This window comes from Condylura cristata, unplaced genomic scaffold (genome assembly GCF_000260355.1).
Source record: "Condylura cristata isolate star-nosed mole 26May11 unplaced genomic scaffold, ConCri1.0 scaffold00021, whole genome shotgun sequence".
Lineage (NCBI taxonomy): Eukaryota > Metazoa > Chordata > Mammalia > Eulipotyphla > Talpidae > Condylura > Condylura cristata.
Window position 1 is genome coordinate 34,267,416 of NW_004567122.1, and position 20,848 is coordinate 34,288,263.

A 20,848-nucleotide genomic window follows, 5' to 3' on the forward strand; every position below is an offset into this window, starting at 1 on the left:
CTGGCAGACCTCTCCTGACCCACCCGCTGCTCCCCTCAGCAGTGTACTTCATCGATCTGCCTGTCTCCCCACTCTGTCTCTGGTGAACCGTCTCACCCCCCGCATCTCTGGCTTGTACCCCAGTTCTGTATGAATAAATAAATCTTTATAAAAAATGACATTATCTAACATTTTTGAAGGCAGAATGCCACAAATCATGTCAAAAAGCTTGTACTTAATATCTCACTTGACCCAAACATATATTTTGAATTTAGTTAAAATCCATCCATCCATTTCCTCATTATATAATAGGCAAACAAGAAACTTATGTTTACATAGCATTCTTTGCAAGTTCAGAACTTGAAAATGATTACTCCTTGGGTTTAACTTAATTGTTCTGATAGTCTAGAAAAATGACATGGCACTTTGTTCTGAGCCTCCTGATATACAACAGGGATAATAACCTAACTTTCTCAGAGTTTGATTTGGAAGACTGATTAGAACACATACAAAAAAAATGCACCTAGAACAGTGCCTGGCCCATGTTTGTTCATTAAGTATTAATTTAGTCATGATTTGTTTTCTACTCCTTTTGCTATTCAAAAGTTTATTGAATAGCAAAACTTGCTGGAAGGGAAGGCATCTAATAAACGGAAATAAAAGCTGATTCAATAGAACTGCCAGCAAGCATGCAAGGAGTCTGGTATATAAGCTATTCTTTCCCTTTTAAAATAAGCCCAATTGTGAAATTTGTAAAAATAGTAAATAGCTTTGGAAAAGAAAAATTTTCAAATGAAAATAAAAATGACAACTCAGATCTGGCAATTACTGAATGATTTTACCCTCTGGCCTCATCCAGGACACATTAGCTGAAAATTGAAAGTAAAATGAGCTTGTAAATGCTGACAGATGCAACGGACACAAACATTGGACTCCTTGAATGCTGACTGTCACAGGGACAGAAAAATGAAGGTTATTTGTACATGAGAGACAGAGACTGACAGAGCCTCCACTTTTTGTTCATGAAATTTTCATTCCATAATCTGTGATAAATTCAGCACTCCACATTTTCTTATTCATACCTCCTCTCAAGTAATGAGTTCCCATTATTGCCCCCATCCTTTTCAGATCAATAAATTGGCAGTTAAAGAAGTAATAAAACATGACAAAGTCACAGCCAATTTGTGACAGACAATTCACTTAACATTTCTTGATACTTTCTGTGTGCTAAGCAATGAGCTGGGCACTGAGGCCACAACAGTGAACAAGAGGACATCCCCACAAAGACCACAATCTAAAGCAAGAAAAGGAAAGACACTCCTGAGAGCCTATGCTCTATCAATAGCAACTTTTACTGGGACTGTCCATGAAAAGAGAAGGCATACATTGCACAAAAATGAACAATGTAAAATATAAACAAAATAAATAAACCTTAAAAGGAAAGGGAAAAAAGTTGATGTGATGATTGTCAGGATTATAAACAAAAAAAAATGTATTAAAAGAGTGAAAGAAAATCATATGGCAGATAGAAAAGGTGTTCAAAAGATGGTCTTACACTTCAACTAAAGTACAGCAAAGTGCCTTCCTGCAATTAGTTCGCACCTTGGACTTAACGTTTTTGTGGGAAAATATATGTGTACCCCAGCAAACAAGCAAGAGAGCTAAGGATTAAGTTCTAAGAAGGAAATAAAAATGACTAGTAAAATAAAGAGTAACTGAGATGGGGATACCTTAGTGTGTCCTAGGAAGCCTCATGAAAATGTGGTATTTAAGCCAAGACTAAAAAGATGAGAGGTTCGGGCCCTCTCTGGTGGCACAACAGGTTAAAACACAGCACTGAGAAGCTAAAGCCACTTCAGCATGAGTTTAATCCCTGCCCTGGAGGCGATACACATGGCAAGGCAGACCTCTCCTGACCCGCCCACTGTTTCCCTCAGCAGTATACTTCGACCATCTGCCTGTTCTACTCCTCATTCTGTCTCTGGTGAATCCTTTCACCACCCCTGCACCTCTTGCTTGTAACCCAGTTCTGTATGCACAAATAAATCTTAAAAAAAAAAAAAATGGGAAGTTTGAGACACATTAGGGCTTGAGGCAAAAAGAGCTCAGCATGTTGAACTGTGCATACATAGAGTAGAGGGAACAAGAGGGGCCCCAAAGGAACTGAGGCTGGAGTTTGGGAGGGTCGGATGCTGCAGAAAATGGCAGCACTTTCTACAGGGAACACAAATAAAGAGATTGTAAAAGTAGTATACTTTTCACTTTACAAGTGGAAAAATACCCTATTATTCACTCAACCCCAGAGAATGCTCATCCAATAACACGGGAGGGACTAACGCCAGATCATCACCTCATTGTTTCCATTTGGAACTTTCAAGCTGGTTCCTTTTAGCTTCAGTTACAATAGGAGCCTCTTTGCTCCCACTTCATCCCTTCACTCCTTATGTGTATCACTTGTCCTTGCTATACTACACTTTTAAAAAAGTCAAAGTATGCTCACATTCTACTCAGTATGCCATTACCTTCTTAGCTTAAAATCAGACATGTTAGGAGTACTCCTTGGGGGCGCAGCAGGTTAAAGCTAAGAAGCTAAAGCCACTTCAGCATGAGTTTGATCTCCACCCCGGAGGTGACCCACATGGTGTGGCAGACCTCTCCTGTCTCACCCACTGCCCCCCCAGGCAATGTACTTTGTCAGTTGGCCTGTTCTGGTCCCCACTCTGTCTGATGAATCTTCACCACCCCTGCATCTCTAGCCTGTACCCCAGTTCTGTATACATAAATAACCAAATCTTTTAAAAAAAAAAATATCAGTTCTAGAGCAGATGAGCACACGGGACTATGGTGATAGCACATGGGTGAATAGGTGGTGGGAGTCCATGGGGATTACAACATAGATGACAAAATATATAAAATGATGAATGATGAAAATATATTTACATAAAAACATAATAAAATCAGTTTTTATGATATCTTCCACCATCTTTTTGTCTCAGTAAGCACTTTATTTTATTGAGGTAACACTGATTTATATAACACTATAATGAAAGAGATTCTCACCTCAGCTGTACATTACCTTAACACACCCACAATCAAAGCGTCCACCATCTTTAACCCTAGGCCATTGAGCCTCCATCCCTTTTTTCCCCCCAAATTCACTCAACTTTCCTTTCATACAGCCTAATTCTGCAGTTCTAGCTTGTTCTGGTTATCTTTTGCTAGATCCATTGTTTTTTTTCTCTAGATGTATTCTCAACACGTGAAGTCACTCGATATTTATCTTTGTTCTGACTTATTTCCCTTAGCATCATAGGACACTCTGGTCCCATCCCTGCTATAGCAAATGGCAAGAGTTTATCTTTTTTTATAGTTGAGTAGTATATATAACATTTTCTTTGTTGCTTTGTTGATGAGTATTTGAGTTGTTTTCTTTAGCTTGGTTATTGTAAGTCATGCTACAATAGGCACAGGAATATATCCCTGAAAATTAGTGATTTTGTTTTAGTAAACACCTAGGAGTTGGACTGCTGAGTCATATGGTGTATCTATTCTGAATATTTAGAGGAACCTGCATACTGGTTTCCATAGGGCCTGGACAAGTTTAGATTCCCACCAACAGTATACAAGGATTCCTTTTTCTCCACATCCTCACCAACATTTGTCTCTGGGTTTTGTTTACTAGCCTGCTTTTACTATAGGCCATTCTTATAAGAGTACAGTGGACTCTCTTTTGGTTTTGATTTGCATTTTCCTGATATTGAACATTTTTTCATGGGTCTCCAATTGTTTCTTTAGAGAAGCATCTGTGTAGTTCTATCCATTTTTATTGTGTTTTTTATTTTTGTTGAGTTGTATGAGCTAGATCTTGTATATAACCCCTTTTCAGGTGTATGATGTACAAATATTTTCTCCCCATCAGGGAGTCTTTTAGAAAAGATTTATGCAAACAACTGGGATGTAAGCCAGAGGTGTGAGGGGTGAAAAGCTCAGAGAAACAGAGTGGGGAGCAGAATAGGCAAATCTACTGAAGTAAACTGCTGAGGGGTTCTCTTGCAGTGGGCTGAACTATATGGGTTAGCTCTATGGCTGGAAATCAAACTTCTGCTGCAGTGGCTACTAATGGTTTGACAGGGCTATGTCTTTAACCCCTGCACCACCACAGAGGCACTGTCTTGTTTTAATGACATTTTCTTTCTCTATACAAAAAAAAAAAAATCCTTTGCCTAAATTTAGGCTAATTTGTTATTTTTGCTTTTGTTTTCCTTGCTGTTAATGTTGAGATTCCCCACAGCAACCCTGATGCCAATGTCTTGGAGTGTATTGCCTATGTTTTCTTCATATATCTTATGGTTTCATGTCTTACATCCAAGTCTTTAATACATTTTCAGTTAAATTGTGTGCATGGTATGAGAGGGTAATCTTTCACTTTTTTTGCATGTGACTGTCCAGTTTTCCGGCATTTGCAAAAGAGATGTTCCTTTCTCCATGGTATATTCTAGGCTTTGTTGGAGATTACCTGTCCATATAAACACAGGTTTATTTCTGGGTTCTCAATAGGTATTTAAAACTTTTTTTACTTGATTACCACACCATATTGATAAAGTCTTCTAGAATGCTTTGAAATCTAGGAGCATACCTCAGTTATTTTTGTCAAGATTGGTTTACTTATTCAAAGTTTTCTGTGATGCTGTATAAATTGTAACAATTTTTGCTCTTTCTTTGAAGAACTCCACCGACACTTTCAAAAAGGCTGCACTGAATCTACACACTGTTTTGGACACGATGAACAATTAACAGTGTTAATTCTTCCAATATATGAGCATGGAAATCTTTCCATACCCTTGTAGTCTTTTCCTCTTTCTTTTAACAATGTATTGTATATTTCCTTGAATAGTTCTTCTACCTTTAATTAGGTTTATTCCTAGCTACTTAATACTTTATGTTAATGAAAACATTGTCTCTTCTAGTTCATTATTTGCATAAAGGAATGCAACAAATTTTATGTTGAATTTTTTAGCCTGAGACTTTACTGATTCATTGTATTTAGCAGTTTTTTCAGTGGAGAATTTAAGGTTTTTTTCCACATATATGATCTTGTCATCTGCAAATACTTAGTTTTACTTCTTTGGATTTCTTTTATATCCTTCTCTTACTAATTGCTCTAGTGTGGACTTCCAAAACTGCATTAAGCAATAGTGATAAGAGTGGATATCTTTGCTATGTAACTGATCTTAGAAAAAAAAAAAAAAAAAACTTTCACCACTAAGTTTGATGCTAAATATGGGTGTGTTATATGGCCCTCTATTGTGTTGATATGTTCTTTCTAGTCCTATTTTACGCAAAGTTCTTATCATAAATGTTGTTCCATCTCATTAAATGCATTCTCTACATCCACTGACACAATCACAGTATTTTTGTCTTTCCTTTTGTTGGTATGACGAATTGCATGAGTGATTTGCCTATGCTAAATGATCTTTTTATCACTGTAATAAAACATACTTAGATTGATATATGATTTTCCTAAAGTATTGCTGAATTTGACTTGCTGAGATTTTTGAAGATCTTTGCATCTGTGTTTACCAGGGATATTGATCTCTAGAGTTCTGTCTGTATGATGCTCTTGTCTGTTTTTGGCATCAGTAATTTTGGCCTCATAAAATGTGTTTGAGAGCACTGCCCCTTCCTCAGTTTTTTAGAGGAGTTTAAAAGTTATTACTTCCAGCCCTCGCTGGTGGCGCAGCCAGTTAAAGCACAGCACTGAGACACTAAAGCCACTTCTGCATGAGTTCAATTCCCACCTGCCCCAGAGGTGACCACATGGCGTGGCAGACCTCTGCTGATCCGCCCGCTGCTCCCCTCAGCAGTGTACTTCGTCGATCTGCCTGTCCTGCTCCCCACTCTGTCTCTGGTGAAGCCTCTCACCGCCCCTGAGCCTCTGGCCTATACCCCAGTTCTGTATGTACAAATAAATACAAATCTTTAAAAAAAAATTGATTACTCCCTCTTTGAAGGTTTGGTAGAATTCACTAGTAAAACCATCTGATCCAGGTTTTTGTCCTCCCCTCCCCCAGAGACTTTGATTACTGTTTCAATTTCCTTGCTTATAATCATTTGTTTAGATTTTCTATTTCTTAACTCAGGCTAGGCAGGTTGCAAGCATCTAAAAATTTGCCCACTTCTTTATTTTCTTCCTTGTTGGCATAAAGACATTCATAGTAATCTCTTAAGATCTTATGTAATTCTGAGATGTCTATAATAACTGCTCTTTTCATTCTACTACTTTCTTAGCAAGTCCAGCCAGAGGTTTGTCTATTATATTTCTTCATAGAACAGCTTTTGATTTCACTGACCTTTTGCCCTAATGTTTGATATCTAATTCATCTAAATCTGCTCTAATTTTATTATTTCCTTCACTTTACTGTGTTTGCAGCCATCTGTTATTCTTTTTCTAGTTCTTTAAGGTGTGTATATTTATTTTACCTCTTTCTTGTGGTGAAGTCTACATCCAGGAGCCCCCAAAGCTTTGCTGAGGCATGGGGGTGCTGCTCCCTTAGTCTGCTTCCACATCCCCTCCAGGGGCTTTCTGATGTCTGCGAAGAGAACTCACAAAGGTCTGTGCTGATGTTGTGCAACTCACCAAAGCTAAGTCTGAATCCAGGACCCATTCCAGAGTTCATGGAGGTCTGTGCCAAAGCCAGTGGGACTGTACTGAGGGAGATTTTTCTTCTAGGTCCAGCCCCATAATTTGCGGAAGCCTTCCAGGTTTACCATGTGAAGGCCTTGACTATACTACTTTGCTGTTTTCAGGATCCCTGGGCCTTCAGGGCTTTCACATGTAGCCCAGGAGTGCTACCTGCTTGGCCTGTCCTGCTGCTTGCTGGGAGAGCCCTTCTCTAGATGTGTTAGAACTGTTTTTCCTTCAGGAGTAGCTGGCTTTTCTCTGCTGCAATCTAGCTCTGAGTGTGTGGAGAAGGTGAGCCTAGCATCATCCCTCTGCCACAATCCTGCCACACCCTCTATGATTTTGTTCTAAGACATTGCCCATAGCAACTATCACAATGCTTTGCACATGATACAACAGCAGCAAATGCCAGCTAAACTGATTTTCAAAAGCAGATAAGAGCCTCATTGCTGGAAAGTTTGAGTATTCAGAACGGAAGGCTGGTAAAAATTAAGAAGAAAATGACTGTCCCAACTCGGAAAAAAAAAAGAAAAAGGAAAGGGAGGACAAGGCAGAAAAAGGAGCTAAGAGTAAGCCCTTTTTATCCTATTCTTTAAATTATCTCTTTAGTCATTTACATTTACCCTTAACCTTTGGGTGGAGAGACATGGATTCAGAATGTATTCTCTGAATACCCAGCCTCATGTAAATGCACTATCAATTTTTCTAGATAGAGCAATTCAAATGAGAAGAAAAGGATGTTTTTAAATTGTGTTTTTCAGTGATGATACGAAGAGAAAATAATAGTTGCCATATTTTAGGAAGACACTCAGCTGATATCCACAGGACTCTGCAAGCATCTCTATCAATTACATGTACTGACTGAGCAGCAATGAGACAGTTGTTAATTGGAATTCTAATAACCAGCTTTTACCAATATCTACTTTAGTGCTTCTGTCAGGAGCTGAGCTCATTTTCTCAAACAAGGAGAATAAATAAGATGACTTTTGGCTTCAGGATGTCCTGTTATTGTACTGCAAGAAAGAAAATACTCTACTTCCTTTTGTTTCAAGTCAAACCAAGTGAATAAATCACAGTATTTGGATAATACTTTTTGCTGTTCTCCACATTTGAATCAGAACACACACACCATCCTACCTTTACCCCATCTTATCAATAGCATTTTAAACATTACTGTTTCATTTTGATAGACAGAGCAGCCTCCTGGAAAAGGGAGTATTTGATCTGAATCATAAAACGTGTATATAACCTCAGAAGGTAAAGGGAGCTGTTGTGAATATCACAGTACAACTTCATTTAACAAATAACTGAATTCTTAGTAGCTTTTTAACATTTTTTAATGATTAACATAGCTTATTTTTACATCATTTTGTGCCTTTTTCCATCTCAGTTGTAATCCCCGTAGGAGCTTTTTTTACTTTTTATTATATTTAGAATCAATGCATAATGGGTCTGATATAAAGAGATGGGGGCAGGAAAGTGTTACAGGCAGGCGTTTAATGTCTTGAAAAAGACCTACTGCAATCTTTGGTAAGAGTATCAGTAGTAACCACTATACATAAACCACGATTTCAGATTAAGTGTGTTACATACACAATTTCATCTCAGCCCACAAAATCACCATGGGATTACCCCATTTTGAGGAAAATGAAGCTCCAGTTAACAGAAACCAAATTTTTTGCATAAGGGTTCATAGTTAATAGTAATCATTATAGTTAATAGTAATCATTACCAGGAGTCAGGGATTTCTCTGGAGAAATACTGTGCAGGGGCTATGAGTAAATTCTTTGGAGTAAAGGAAGGACAAATGCTGGGCCACAATATTCCCCTGGACATTTGTGTGTTTCTTTTTTAAATTGTGAAGATGTTGAATTCTATTATCTCTACCAACCCTTCTAGTGTTATGATTCAAAGCCTTCAATCTAGTCCAGGTAGGGACCTCACTCCACATAGTTCTGCCCTATTCTGATCTGTCTGCACCCAGGCCCTCCTCCTAATTCTCTAGACGGAATAGAACACAAAGTGAATCTAAGAAAGCTTCCTGTTATGGCCTATTACTAATGGGGCAGTCAGAAAATGTGCTCGCTCAATCGTTGCAGCACTAACAGCAGTGCTTTCTGAACTGCCAAGAGAACTCTTGCAATGAAGAATTAATGAATTCCAGAACCAGTATCAGGTAGACTGGTGCCAACATGGTATTGCATAATTTAGTGGTACAGTGTCAACTATGAAATGTTTTTGGACAACAGCTTAAATTTCCCATGAGCAGTATGACCCTGTAGGAAGATTAGGAGCAGAAGAAAAATGATGTCAAAGGCATTACTATCAAAAATAGCTGAAAAGTTCAAATAAAATTGTCTCAAAAAATATTTGGATTAAAGTACTTCTAAATTAATGTATTGCCGCCAAAAATAAGTATGTATAAATTGAGCTAAATAATTTAAATATGATTTGTACATCAGCAACTATTTCATCTACAGACTTAGAAAAGTATACGTTCAATTGAGAAAAAACTTTACTCTTTTGGGGAAAAAATGCAAAATCACCTAACATTCAAGAATGATTTATACCTGGGGAAGTTGGAGGTGTTTAAAGAGCAGAAGCTAACCTACATATTATTCGCTATATTATAAAATGGTTGTTGGGTTTCCTTCTTATGCCAGGCAGGAAGCTTCTCTCTGGAAGTGGAGGAAGGCACAAAATACTCTAGAAGAGTTGCTTCCAACAGGTGTTTATGTGAAAGCATTTATTGCCCTAACTCTGCTTTTCATATATGCATGCAAGACGTGGCTTTCTTCAGGTGTCAGTAAAATATGGTATCTTCAACACCAGCTTAATGATATGCTACATATCTTTTCTTTGCACCAAGCCATATCCAGCTGCATACAGTACTGCATGGCCCACTTAACCTTATACCAAGAGACTTGATTTTTACCACAGGAGAAAAAGCAGCTCATGTTTGATTATCGATCACCATTTGACAGCTCTCTTGTGCTATTATTGCAGGTTGAGATCCAATGCTGGAAGTATTCAAACAGAAAAGTGAACTACGTAACTGTATGATTCAATAGAAACTCTAACCCAAAGTACTTCCTCCATTGGCCATCACAGCCTGAGTAAGTCACACCATCATGATGACTACATGACTTAAAAAATAAACAAGCCAAAATGTCTTTGACCTATAACCGCCTGATGATTTTGAATTTACTTTATCTTAGTTTATTTTCTGATTCCTTATTTGTTTTCTGTAGGTGAGGAGGAGGGAGAAGGATCAGGACAGAAGGAAGAGCACAAGTCACTATGGTGATGATACAAGGGTGAATTGGTGGTGGGAATTTCACGGGGAAATCAAATTGTACAAAAATGAAGGCTGATGTAATGTATATATTCAAAATATTAAAAATAAACCACCAAAAACACAAATTATGCTTATACATTCCCTTTAGAAAATATATGCGCTCAGAATAACTTATTAGTATACTGTCAACAATTTAAGAGCAAAGACTGAGAAATATGATCCAGTTGCTGGGTGAGTTTTTCAAAGGAGAAAATATTCTAAGGAACAGATTTTTCTAAGGAATTTTCCCAGGAAAAGAGGGAACTGCCCTGAGGGTGGGAAATATCACAGTATAGTGACAAGAATAAGCAACATCACCAAAGGAGATGTGACAAAACAGTCCATAGTTTTGCCAAGGAGGGCCTAACTAGAAGGATATGCAAGAGCTATTTGCAGATCATTCTTTCTAGCTACACTGTGATTCTTCCAGGTCCAATGTAGGCTTTTGTCTCAATCAGCATCCCACTGAGAACGAATGCTGGCTGCTGCGGTTTTTAACCCTATCTACCATTTTGTTGATGGGACCCCAAGCAAAAGCAACCAATGAACCCACCATTCCTCTCTGACAACCATCTGCTTTTTGGAAACATGTACTGGAGTCATAGAGAAAGTCAGGAAGATGTCAAATCAAAGGGGGGGAAATGATGGAATATCACTGAAATCACATATGGGGAAAAAATGTCTCCTAACTGTTTCTGTAAAAGCTTATTTTGGCCTAAACGCATTGATTTTCTAATCTGTCCCATAACCTTCCCTGGCTCCCCACTATTTAATTGTGCAATGTACTATGCAATGAAGAAGCCAAGGATCATTTCCTGAGACCCCCACCATTTAAATGGAGCATCAAGAACCCGGGATGACAAATATGTGGCACACATTCTCGGCTAAAATGCCCCATGACAGACATTACTAATTGATCATAGAGTCCCCTTCTACTGCTTTCACAATCAGCTTGAGTCCTTCCCAACACCATGTAGCACAGCCACTATGCATCTTTCAGAATTAAGTGTGACTTAAGATATATTTACCATCTCTAGTCACAATTGACAGAAACAGTTATAGCCCAGATATTATTGTGAAAAAACACATTTTGTGATAAAATTTCAAATCCTCTCATGTAAGACCAAGGTTTCTTCCTAAATAATCTCTGGTTCTTTCACAATAAGAAGTTACTCTTTTGTAATTAAAATGCAAACTTGATATGACTAACATACTTTTGATGGATCTGGGGAAAATAGTTCCTCTCTATTCTCTGGAGGACAGGCTATTTCTTTTAACCACAAAGTCATTCAGGTTCTTGCTTTTTGAATCTATGTCTCTTAATAAGTTAAAGAATGTACACTCTACTGCCTAACATTGTCCTTTTTCCAATGAAAGCTCTCACTATAGCCTTTAACCCAAAGGGCCTCAAGGTGGCTATGGGGAAACCTCTTTGATGGGTGGATGGGAACAGTTCTGTCTCCATTTATTCCTTTGCCTTTCAGTTTAGCACTCCCTCTCTGGTAGTAACTCCAGAACGGCTCTGCTGAAGTAGATGCGCGCTACTAGAATTGTTCCTGAGACCCATAACTCATTTTACAGCAACTGCCAAGAAGCTGTCAGATGGTGGTTCTTATGGCCACAGGTCAGATTTAAAGCTGTGACCTCAAGGCAATACACATACTAAAAGTAGCTTGAGCTAGACAGTGGCCCCATGGAGCCTATCAACTTTGTTTTGGCTGCTGGACCATGGCTGTTGTTTGCATTGAAACAAGAAGAAAAGTTGCAGTCTCTCAGAGACAGATTTCACTCAAAATATTTTTCCTGCTCAGCAAACACTCATCTATTTACTTCTACTGTCAAAAAAGAAGAATGTTAGCTCTAAGATACAACACAAAGAACCAAAAGCAAGTCAAACCAGTAGACTTTGGGTCTCATTTTAGCACCTGTAGTCACTACTTACTGGATGGTCTGGAAGAGCAGGTAGGTTTTAGTTCAAGTGGCAGTATCCACAAGTAACTGAAATGACAGGGACACTGTGCTGAGAAGCAAATTGGGATGGGAGTGAAGTGATCAGTTTACAACATCTGCCTTAGATGCAGGATTCAAAAAAGACAGCCATTATGCCATGTTTACTGACTTAGTGAATATTTCATTTCTTTCCTGAGCTGCTTTGATAGCCTCCAAATTAGCTTTCCTGCCTACAGGTCTTGAGATTCCAGTGCACTTCCAATTCAGCCACCGTCGCCAGTAATTGAACAGGCACATCGAACCACAGCATTCCTCCTGTGGTTCACATTGCACAAGACATGGTGTATGGTGACAGACTATCAAGCTCCAGCTCATGTCTCAGCCAGTTGTCCTATGTCAGTATCACAACACTGTGCCCATATCAGAGTTCTCACATTCCCTGAATGGGTCAAAGTGCTCAAATGATGTCTTTATGGAGAATGCCTTCATTACTAGGTCTTTTGTTAACTTTAATTCCAAGCACTTGGTTCCCATTGGGACCTAGTTTAGCTTCGAGGTTATATACAGTTTTTTTGGTTTTTTGTTTGTTTGTTTTACAGTTTTAAAGACTGCCCAGAATTGAGTCTTTTTAGCTTGTCTTGGGTCATCTGCCTAACCCTGAACCAATCATTGTGATTGAGAGGATGGATTTTGATGATTGTCCAGTTCTGGATCACATTCTACCCTGACACAGAAAGGGTGAGTCACCTCCATCCAAGCCATGTGGACTGAGAGAAGGAAAGACTGGGTTCACCAAAGGAGGATCGGGGTATTAATTCCAGAAAAAGGAGGAAATCTATTCCAGGAAAGGAAAATACACCAACTGTACACACACACACACACACACACAAATAATGAATTTTGAGTATATATATATATATATCTTCCCCCTACCAACTGAGGCCACTTAACCATCATACCACTCAGTGGAGCAAAGCCTTCAAGGACAGTTTAAGGACGCTCTTCCTTAGGCCTTTGGGAATGTATACTAGCCCCATTTCAGTCTCTTGGGAACATGGTTATTAATTGTCTGTGTTTACTGAATATTTCCTCATTCTGTGAAGCAATTTATGAGTCTTGGTGCAGCTTGCAGAGACAAGCATTTCTCGAGTCCTTGCTTGACAAGCACAGAAGGGAATTTATGTGAAGTGTTCTGTGATATGTATTATGTTTACTTGCTAATGAAATTTATTCCAGTTTTTGTGCTTATTTATAGCACACTGATTCAGAACCAATGCAGACATTTAAAAATGGTTTATATTTGACCAATTTAAAATATTTAAAACATCTTTTGAGACAAAAGGGAGCTAAAATGAGTTTTAAAAGTGAAGCTTTTGTTAATGGCAAAAGACAAAGGATAGGAGATATCTCTGGTGAATATAGGTATGTATGCATAGTAGTGGACTTTTATTTGAAATCATATTTGATTTTTAAGTCTCAATATGCAAGGAAAATCCCTGATCACTCATGAGTAATCCCTCAAAAGTCTAAGAAGCTTGTATGAATGTTAGCCTGAGCATTAATAGATTTAGTGAAGCTTTTTCCTCTGATACTTCATTAAGTATTTTTGCAAGGGAAGGAAACTCACTAACTTCCAGTGTTGAAGACCTGCATTCAAATTCCAACCTGCCATTTTATTGTCAAGAAAAAGCAACTTGCACAAAAGAATATTTACAACCTTTACAAAGCACAGAATGGCTTTGATTTTTAAAGAGGAAATACTGAAATTCAGACAAATTTATATAATGGTAAAGGGCACTTTTTATTTAATGAACACACCTAGCATTATTTTGTGCCAACCATTGTTCTGGATAGATCACATATATCTACTCACTGGGTCCTCACAACCACTATTTGATGTAGGTGCTAATACTATTCCCATTATACAGGTAAGGAAACTGAGGTACAAGGTAATTAAGTAACTTGCCTAGGATTCTAGTTAGCAAGTGGACACAGGCATCTGCACTACTGTCTGTATCTTTGATCAGGTAGTAAACACTTCATACTATTTCCTTAGTGCAGTGGCTTTGCAATGAAGCAGTCCTGACTTCCAAGTCCCTCAAACACCCACTAACTAGTGACTTGGCCAAGCGATTTCATGTTTCAAATTCTAGCTTTTCTGCTGTGACATGCAATAACATATCAAGTCCCAACATGTTTATATGCAAATATTGGTTTTCTTCCTGCAAAAATTAATATGCTAACTACAGACAGGCTTAGCATTGAAGCCCAGTGGCTGAGCTGGTGTGGCTTTTGAAAGCACAGTCATAGAAGGTAAAATACTAAAGGTGACCAAATGAATTCAGATACAGACAAAAAGTTCAGCAGGGGACAGGATTTTTTGATGCTCAAAAGCAGGTTTTGGCTTTGAATCATCCAATTCACTTTTGGAGTGTCTAACCAGCTTGTGAAGTACAGGCAGTGGACCAAAAGCTTTATTAAGATTTCAGGAAATCGGGCCCTCCCTGGTGGTGTGACAGGTTAAAGCATGGCACTATGAAGCTGTCCACAACCACTGCAACAAGAGTTCAATCCCTGGCCAGGGAGGTGACCCACATGGCACAGCAGACCTCCCCTGACCCGTCAGCTGTTCCCCTCAGCAGTGTATTTTAGTAGATCTTCCTGTTCTGCTCCCCACTCTGTCTATGGTGAATTCTCTCCTCTTGTACCTGTGGCCTGTACCCCAGTTCTTATATGCATAAAAAAGAAAAAAAAAAGGTTTCAGGGGCCTCCCTGGTAGTGTAGTGGGTTAAAGCATAGCACCTAGAAGCTAAATCCACTTCAGCAGGAAGTGGAATTGACCCACATAGTGCAGCAGACCTCTCCTGTCTCCCTTGCTGCTCCCCTCAGCAATGTACTTTGTCAATCTGCTTGTTCTGCTCCCCACTCTGTCTTTGGTGAATCCTCTCACCGCCCCTGCACCTCTGACCTATATCCCAGTTCTGTATGCACAAATAAACCAATCTTAAAAAAGATTTTAGGAAAGAAATACAAGGCGATTGATCAGCACATTTAAGAAACCGTGACATTGACTCAGTGCCCCCCTGCAACAAAGTGAGTAACTGTTGCCCAAATGATCCCCATGTAGTGATTATCTTATTTGTAAAATCCTTCAACAATGGACAGGAGGGCACCATCATGGGTAAGATTCTGTTTCCAGTTACTGGCCATTAGGTTGTTTGCTAACAACCTAATGATCAAATTAACTCATCTATACAGCCAACCTAATCTATTATATTGAAATGGAGATCAAGGTGTCTCCCAAAAGTAAAACTATCTAGGCAACCCACAAAACATTTGTAGGTCTCTGAATAATAATTCAGGGAAGAAAAAAGAAGATATAGCTATTTATGTGTTTCCCAACAGTTGGTAGTACATTATCCATGGCTACACAGCCAGGTGTTATCAGGTCATCTTCACTGTGTCACATATGAAAAAGGGTCATTATTCATCTCCACAGCAACAACTTAATGAGCAACTATTTGCTAGGCATTTGGTTAAGCACAGACAGTGCACTATATAATACAGTTGTAACAATATAGCTTCAAGGAGCAAGTAATATAGCTATTACCTACACTAGAGATAAGGAAAGAGGCTCAAAGAGGGAAATCATCTTTGCCAAATCCATACAGCTGGTTTACTGGTTTCAATATTTTAATTTGCAAATAAAAGAAACCTAAGTTCAAATTAAAAGCTTACTATCTCCCATCCTGGGAAGGCTGAAAGAAGTTTGAGATATAAAGATGACAATTTCAATGACCAGCCAGTTAGTGGTGTTGTTAGAAATCAAATTTCCCCTAAGCCTCAGCTCCACCACCCATAGACTGTAGCAATACTGCATGCATAATCCAGACCTACTTCCTGAGGTTTTCTCTTAAAAGATAGAAATCTTCCTCAGAAGCATGTCCCCATATTCTTAACTTCTCATCTCTTCCTTTCTCTTCCTTTCTCATGGGCTAGAAATATATCACATACCCATTCCTAAACAAGTTTTTCAGGAAAAAGCAACGGTATTACATTTAATTGGGAATATGAAGATAGGTTGGTGCTGGAAAACACTAGATTATTAATATTGGATAGGAAATAGAATTTATCAGGAAATAAGGGGAGATCAGATATTGATTATAAATGATCATTGCAACCAATGAATGTGAATACAAGGTAATCACAGATGTGTACAAAGCTAGGCACTCACCAATACAGCACACCAGAAGGAGGTTTACACTCCACTGTTTGCTACCTTTATCCCAGTGCTACCAGTTCAGAGAACTAAAAACTCCTGTTAACTGATCACCTTGGAAAATGGTATTTTAGACAGTAACTCTTCTGCAATAGTCTGAAAACTAAGCAACTTGCTTCTGTTTTCATTCCCTCCAGTCTGTTTCACATCGTACCACAGGTTAATAGAAATTTAATCCTCGTCATGCAATTTTCCTGTCAATCTTTCAGTGACTGTCCATAGTGATCAGGGTAAGACCAAACTCTGAACCCAACATCATACATAGCTTCCCCCCAGCCCACCTCTCCACAGTCCACTTCCCTTCCCTGCTCTAGCCACTTAGCTGCTTCACACCCTCCTCCCTTACCATTTTCACAAGCTGACCACTCTCTCCAATTCTTTTCCCTCTATTCTTCACTAAATTCATTCATTTTGTAGTCACTTAAACTATCTCTTTCTCAAAGAAGCGATCATGGATCCCAGATGGTGTCAAATCCCCTTCTTAAACTCTCTTAGGACACCATATACCTATCTTCAAAGCACTTAGTACATTTTGGATTTAGTTATTTTACAAATCAATAGAGTATAACTGCATCTTGTTCATTAGCCTATTCATATTCAGCTCAGGATATGCCATAATCTGTATGGGCTAAGTAGTAAACATTTATTCCTCATGATTCAGAAGCCATGAAGTCCAAAATCAAAGTGCCTGCAAATACACTATCTAGTAAGTGCCCATTTTTGGATTCATAGAGGGTCATATTCTTGCTATGTCTTCTGTGTCCCATCTGGTAGAAATGAGAAAGCCCTCTGAGCTCTCTTTTACAAGGGCACTAATTCCATTCCTGAGGGTTCAACCTCATGAACTAATCACCTCCCGAAGACCACCCCTCCTAGTATCAATGTGGTGGGAATTACATTTAAGAATTGGTGGGGGACACAAATATTTAGCTTCAAGCAGCAGTCTTCAGTCCATGCATATATTGGGATTTATACTTGCTGGCTGTACTCCTGGTTTCCAACATACTACATGCATGACATATGGCAGGTCTCAGGTTAAACTTAAAAGCTAATTAAATATAAAAATGAGTTAAAGAACACAAGATTCTACTTACTGATGTGCATAAGTAGAATTAAACCTTGGCTCATTCCGTCCTTACTCTTGAGCCTCTCTGTGTCTGTTTTAATTGGCTCCACAACTCCATGGAGTTGAATTAAGCCCCAGGATCTTCATAATCCATGCACAGTATGGCTTGATCTCACACTCTGGGTCTAGAGAACTGCAATTTTCTTAGTCCTCAGTGCACTAGAATTTTATCTTAAGAGATGTGTACCCTCATGATCATCACAACACTGTTTACAACAGCCAGCAACTTAGGTTGTTCACTTAAGTGCCCACCAACACATTATTATGTTTATATATATATATATGTGTGTGTGTGTGTGTGTGTGTGTGTGTGTGTGTGTGTTATATACACACAGTGAAATACTACTCAGCTATTTTTTTTAAAAAATAAAATGGGCCCTCCCTGGTGGTGCAGCGGGTTAAAGCGCAGCACTAAGAAGCTAAAGCCACTTCCGCATGAGTTCGATCCCCGCCTGCCCCGGAGGCGACCACATGGCGCGGCAGCCCTCTCCTGACCCGCCCGCTGCTCCCCTCAACAGTGTAATTCTTGATCTGCCTGTTCTGCTCCCCACTCTGTCTCTGGTGAATCCTCTCACCCTCCGCATCTCTGGCCTGTACCCCAGTTCTGTATGAATAAATAAATCTTTAAAAAAATAAAATGTTCCATTTGCAACATCAAAGAACCTAGAACATATTATGCTTAGTGAAAAAAGTTATATGAAGAAAAACATTGTATGGTTTCATGCACATATAGTACTTAAATGAAAAAAACTAAGTAAAACAATAAAACCTTTAGACTATAAAAATGTACCACCAAAAATAAATAAGCAAACAAGTAAACATATTAGCAGTATGTGATTAAGAAGTCAAGGCCTAACCTGACCTCTACAAGGTGAGATCTTTATATATTAACCATGTACCTGGCTTGATTATATAACTTCTCTGAACAAGTTGTTTCAGCATAAAATGGGGATAATGATATTGATCTCACAAGATTTTAATAGGCATTCATAAACTAATGTATGCAAAACATTGGCCCAAAAGTGGAAGCTATTATTAACAAACCAACTTCCTATAACTACAGAAATGTTCTTCTCAGAAAAGTAGTCTTTACAAAGAGCCAAGTTCTTTAATGAAATGATGGGCCAATTTAAGGTAAAAGGGGTTGAAAATTTTTGCTGTAGGGATTCCAGGCAGTTGATGCAGTTAGTATGAATAATTCATAGGACAAAGTTCTTGACTTTTTGAACATAGTCTATGTTGTGCTCAGAGCACCAATGAAATTTTTAGGTCCAACAGAGTAGTGAGATCAAGGTCAATTCTTCTGTTTCACAGAACCTGTCAAAGATTATGTCCTTTCCATTAAAACCTTTGCTGCGTTTGTGAAATGAGACAGACACAGGCAAATACTACACAATATCCTTACACGTGGAATCTGAAATGGCTGAACTCGTAGAAACAGACTAGAATGGTGATTACCAGGGACTAGGGGATACAGGAAGAGGGAGGTGTTGGTGAGAGGGCACCAACTTCCAGTTATAACACAAGTAAGTTTGGAGAATCCAATATATAACACAGTTACGACAGTCAATAATACTAGGTTATATACTTGAATGTTGCTAAGAGAGTAGATCAAATTATCTTTTCAGAAAGAAGAAATAATAATAATGTGACATGACACAGGTATTTGCTAAAGCTATGGCAGTAATCATTTTGTAATCCAGAGGTGTATCAAATCAACTAGTTATACATTTAAACTTACATGATGCTACATGTCAATTATATCTTAATAAAACTGAAAGTGAAACTTTGCTGTACTAATTAACTCATTTCCTTCTTCCCTTATTCCCTATTAATAGGGAATTATTCCTTCTTCCCTATTAATAATTTGGTATTATTCTACCAGTTAATTTTAACAGTAAAAAGCAATTGTAAACAGAAGAGCTCAAGAGGTCTTCTAACATTAGCCTGATTTCAAGAAAGTAAGAAGAATGTTTTCCAGTGTCTAAAGCAGAGTCTATGGCATATTAATCATTTATAATTAAGTTGTACCCATGCAAATATTAGGTACCAGTCAAGATATTCTTTCCCAGCATAACCAAACTGAGGTTCCTTTAATCCTTCTCAACACAGTGCTCCAGAAGTGACATCACTAAATCAGAGTTAATATGTGAGGCATAATTACTTCTTATGCTGGACAGAACAAAATTTTTCTATGAGACCAGAAATCAAATTGTCACAACCAGTAAACACAGATGTAAATCTTATGATGGCACTATCAGGTCTAGTCTTAGAATGTTATTACAATCCAAGAACTCCAGTCCTGAAACAAAATAATTTAAAAATAAGTTCTTTACTTCTGTTCTTAAATACCATGAGCAGGATATCTCAAATTCAGGTCATTTAAATTGTCACTTTTCTTTTTCCCCTACTTCCTTTACATATAACTGGTACTATGACACAAGTTATTCAAGATATTTGTCACCAATTCTTCTTGTCATCTCACGTTTTCAACTTCCTCCAAGTTTGTGTCCCCAAATGGAAAAACCCAGTCTGGAATGACACAGATGGAGTAAGTTCTGAAAAAGTAAAATCAGAATCATTGTTAGCAGGGAGAGAGGATGTCTTGGGAATTATCACACTATAGAAATTTTTGGATAAAGCTACTCTACAATTTTAGGCCATTACTTTGTCCTTCCTCTATATGAGAAGCAACATTTCCCATTATCAGTGATGCAGTTCACAAAAAGGGACCCACAGCAAGCCAAATCTAAAAGCAGATCTGGCATAAGAAATGTCTTTATTGAAGCTACTGCTCAGAATTCCCCACAGAGCCAGTGGATGGGAAAGTCACTTCAAATGCTGAGAGCTTATTGCATCCTCTGTAGCTACTTTTATCTCTCATTTCTCTTTCATACAATACAAAATGTGGAAGGAAAGAGACTGCTTAACAGTCAGCCTTAATTCATTAAAGAAACCAAAAATTAAAAACAAGTAAAATCTCCACTGACTTTTGCCTTATTTCACAACAGGATGGCTTATTATTATTATTTTTTTAAATAATAGCAACAAGAAAAGGAGCAGATACAAAGTACAACCAGGCCATCAATTCCCTAACTTTAAAGGAATCTTGACCTTTCCACTGATATTTGAATTGTTCTTCTAAATGTGGGCCATATAACTTTTCATAGTTACTCCCAATTGTATTTGATTTCTACAGCTCTTCCAGAAAAATGTACCTTAAAGAGCTTTGTACACCAGGATGCCATATACTTCCCTAGGGCCTCTTCTCTCACAGGATGTTTTGATTCTATGAGGGATGAATAGGCTCAGGTAAGTGGGGCAGCTGGAAAGCTCCCAAATGGTCAGAAACAAGTGTTTGGACAAGAGAGAAGAGCCAGGTAGACAAGTGAAGAGATTCCAAACCCATCAAACCTCTATGGAAAGGGGGATATATTTAAATCACCATACAGATGCCTCCACCAGGATTGCAGGATCCCCACAAAAAGCCCGGAC